Source organism: Photinus pyralis, unplaced genomic scaffold (genome assembly GCF_008802855.1).
Source record: "Photinus pyralis isolate 1611_PpyrPB1 unplaced genomic scaffold, Ppyr1.3 Ppyr1.4_LG2, whole genome shotgun sequence".
Taxonomy (NCBI): Eukaryota; Metazoa; Arthropoda; class Insecta; order Coleoptera; family Lampyridae; genus Photinus; species Photinus pyralis.
Window position 1 is genome coordinate 20,297,877 of NW_022170403.1, and position 4,750 is coordinate 20,302,626.

A 4,750-nucleotide genomic window follows, 5' to 3' on the forward strand; every position below is an offset into this window, starting at 1 on the left:
GATCAGTGTTTTATTAGCCAATATTGACTCCACCATCAAGAAGATCTTGCCGAAAGCTACCACGTTCACTTTGTCGGTACCATTTTCTCACTTACCGTGCACTCGCAATTCGCGTTTGAAGTTTCGACTCCACCATCAGTAAGATCTCGTCGGGGGTTACCACATTCCCTTTGTCGATACACAGTTCCGACGTCCCGTTCATTCGTAATTCACATTTTGGTAAATTTCGCTAAAATCCCGGCATAAAATCGTATTCAACTTTTGGGTACTTCACATAGCTCGACCTTCTATTAGTGACACGAGAAAGAGAGACCGCGATTCGCGCTGTAAGAAACTTTTGGGCGCCCAAAGTCGACTACCCCTCGAAGCGCGCCGCGCAAAAGGTGGTTTATTTCGCCCCTAGGAAAAAAAATAAAATTCCGCCACGCAGGAGTTGTGCGCGTTGACAAGATCTTCCCGACGACACCAATTTGAAAACAATCGGAGAAAAACTGTAGAAGATAGATAAAAACTGAAAAATCTCCAGGTTAGTATAATACGCTCGGGGATGGCGTCCAGATGTCGTCGACTCCAAATCTTGTAGCCCCATCCCTAACGTTCTTAATTACACGGCACCCGATAGTTACATGTACACTCCTTGTCTTTTTACAAGCGTTTTTCTACGGGCGCGCATTTACTGCCAGCCAGCCAGCCAGCCAGCCAGCCAAAGTGAGATTAAAAGCTACTTTTTACAAAAAAAAATTTTTGCAAAAATGCGCTAAAAACAGGAACTTTGTAACCTTCACGTTCAGAAATCTTTTACTTACACGTTTACACCGACTCAGGGCAAGTCTCAAACTTGAGTGTCCGCATTGTTTTTTTTTTAAATGAAGGTCCTAATGGCACATCCTGTAACCGTGTTTCAGCCGTATATTGTGCTTGCGGAATCGATGGAGAACAATTAGAAATTGTTACAATGCAAGACGCCTCTTATATTTCGTTGAATGTACTGGAGTGAAAATTAAAAAAACAACCAATTTCGCTACTCAATACGAAACCCCTTTGTTATTTCGAGTACTTGGGTAAACAAGGTTGTTTTGCGTATTAGGTACACAGTAAAACGTCAAATATACGTGAGGTAAGGATTTCCATTGTTTCCATTTAAACGGAATATCGGTTTTCAGTTTTTCACCTCTGTGTGACATTTGTAAAATTGTTGCGGAGAGAAATCTGATTTGTAATACTGCAGTTATTTGCTAACCAGTATATAAAATTTCACCCACATAATACCTACTGTCTATTGCTATAGTTTAGGGTATAAGGTCCAAACGGAATAATTTTAATGGTTCGAACTGCTTTAGAGGGATTAAGCTCTACATTTCTAGAACAGGTTCATTTAGTGATTGTGTTTTTTATGCCATATTAGCCAGTGTGTGCCAAAAAACGTTTGCGATTCCCCATACTAGCCTATATTCACCCCAAATTTCATCCAAATCGGTTCAGGTGTTTTTTTAGTTATTGTGTTCGCAAAAAAACGAACCACATACACACTTAGGTACACCATCAAGCTAAAAATCACTTTTGGGGTCTGTGAGCTTTAAAAGGTCCAGAAAAAGCAATATTAGCTATCGAAAATGTATCATAGTTATATTACAATACTTTCCTTTATATACACTTTGTATGTAGTCGGATAGTAAAAAATGAGTGGCAGAGGGGATAAAAAAACTGTATAGTAGCACTTGGTTAATGCTGACAAAAATGACTACTTCTTATCGTTTAGGTAAGTTAATATAGCCTCCCCCTCACCTCAAATTTCCGCTTACCGCTAAACCTCGTGTCGATTTGTAGTATCTTTTAGATTTGTGACATCATAATTATCATCGTTTCTTTTAATTAAAATAATTAATTCAAAATGCTCATTCGTAGCCGTGTTTTTATATAATGCAAAAATTCGATTAACTTACTCTTATCGATGAGTTGAAATATTCTCTCATTGACAGCTGGCTTTCTTCTTTGGAGGGATGGCAGCAATTTGGAAAATTGGATGGTGGAAGGTCGTTTTTACAACACAATCTGACCTTTTGTATCGCCAGATAAAAAGGGTTGCGTTATTCATTACAACTGAATCTCGCAAGGTGATTGACGCATTTGAATCTGGCACAACCGTGCTTCAAGTTCCTCACAATTTATATGTTCCAATTTAGTTTAGTTATGGCAAAAAATACCGATTTTCCACAGTGTGGAAATGTACACAATTTATCCTTACAATTTAGAGTCTTGACAGCCAACAAAACTGCGTATTAATTGTCTTTAAACCTTTTACCGGTTTCCGTTTCTAATATAATGTTATTAGTACACGGTACAAAACAAATTAGGTGCACAACTTTGATTAATACACTATTTTTTAACGTAAGTGGTCACTCAGAATATAGCGCAACGAAAGGTTTTGCACCTTGGACCCCGACGCTTTCTTGTTAAACTTAATTGCGAGAAGTTCAATCCGATCGTGCAATAATCCGCAAACGTACGTGTTAAGAAAGTAACTTATTCGCACTGTCTTATCAATTAAACATAAATCCGCCATCCATTAGTTTTCGCTACATGACGAAGTTTTTTGTTGCTAAATGTATAAAGCAACCGTGACAATAAATTTGTCGGGAATGGTGGCACAATCTTCGGTTGCGCGGCTAACGATTCCCTTATATTCTTGGGTTAGACGGCATTCGATTGAAACTTTTACGCGATCTCAAAAAAGGGTGTAGGTAGGTACCATTCACAAGAATTGCCTTGAAAGCTTAGCGAAAACTTCTTTTTACGCGATCTACAAATTTCCACATTCACGTTATGGGGGATTGCGTTAAAAATGTAATACGCGATCGAAAAAATGCAACGTTTGACCTGCAAAGATTCTTTTTTGAATTTGAGTTTGACTAAGAATGCCGTACGCTCACCCGATTTTGACCTAAGTACTCGCCGAATCAATAATACGAAACGACTCTATCACAAACCAAGCGTTCACACTACTCCCCGCACGTTAGTAAAGGAGGTTTTGCATTGTGGTAAAAAACGACCCCCCCCCCCTTTTTTTATGGAAATACACGTTTTGAAGCACCAGGAATCCAAATCAAATAAAATCTCTATAATGTCGATCGGTCTGTTGGTATGCCCGTCGGTCGGTCTGCTAGCCTCTCGGTTAGTCGGGCTGTTTGTCTATCTTTTGGACACGCATGCGCAAGTGTGCCAAACTCTCATTTCCGGCTGAACGGATGAACCGATTGAAACCAAAGTTCTTAGACATAAAATGGCAGAATCGCGCATGCGCAGGATTTCTCTCATGCTCGGTAAATAAGATTTTTAAAACCGGTAAACCTGTAAAGTTTTGACTGCTTGAACACTCGTTTCTTATCTGTATATGCTGTATTTCTTCGAATATTAGTTCTCTTCTTTCATTACGAAGTGGTACACGTCTAACATTTCCTACACTGGTAATTTTGTAGATTTAAAAGATAACTTTAAAGCCTAAAGCGGTTACACTCGCTGGGACGATACTTTCCCCAATCAATAGATCGGAAGGAAGAGGCGGTCCAGTAGCGTGACCACCGCGATTTTATTTCTTTGGGGGAATCTTAAAAACGTGTATGGCTTGGCGGGCATTGAAGGAGATGCTGATTGGGGTTTGGCTGCACAGATTAGGATTTTTGAAAATGTGACTCACGCAAATTGAATAATTTTTGATCACCGCCCGAGGGGGAGGGGGTGCATTAGGGTGAAAATTTAGCTGTACCGAGAAATTTTATTTAGTTTTATGCAATAATAAATGCATTTTGGCACCCCTGATGCCATTTTCAAAAAATAGCCAACCACATTTTTCTGTCTTTGTGTACTTCTGAACACAATGTCGAACACCGAATTTCAATACTTTTTGTAAGAATTGACAACTTTTTTCCTTATTCCCCTGGTTAATAACTTCATCCTTGTACTTTCTGGATGGACAACAGCTAAATAAAGTGTATGGTCTGCTTTTCTTGGTCGATAGGTGGGAAAGCGTGAAACATATAAAATGCGTCTATTTTTCATACTAAGTTTTCCTACCCCAATCGTCGATCTTTTATAGGCAAGGTGGCTCATAATTGCTCATATGTCTGGAAGAGAGTCGGAACTAAAAAGAAAGTTCTGAACGAGATATGTGTCTGTAAATTATATTCACTGCGCAGCATCGTAGAAGAGAATACTCGCATAGCAAAAGGTAACAGTCTGGATCACACATATCACTATTTCTGTTCGAGAAATAACACACTGTGGATAATATTCAAAGAAGGTTTTAATAAGTTCAAAAAAGGTTAAAAAAGGTTTATTAAAAAAATAAAGAATTTTATGGGTGTTATATTTCTGAAGAGAATTTGATATGCTATTTCGTTTTATTAAAATATACAGGGTGTTCCATTAAAAAATGGGGTTAAGTCCCATAATCTTTTTACCTCGCTCCGTATACTTATTTTGAAAATCTTAGACTATTGAGGAACTATTTTAAAGAAACTTTTGTAATAAACTTTTTTTTCTATCTCTTTTAACTAAGAAAATATATGGTCATTCTGAACTTGACAATTAATCTTTTTCTCCCAAAAACAAAATTCTGCGTCGATAAAAAAAAACAAACAAAATCGGTCCAATAGAAAATTTTTTATAAGCGATCAAAAAACGCCCATTTTTTCCAAGGAATTTCAAAAATTGGTCCAATTTTAAATTGTTGATAGTTTTTGAACTTTCTGAT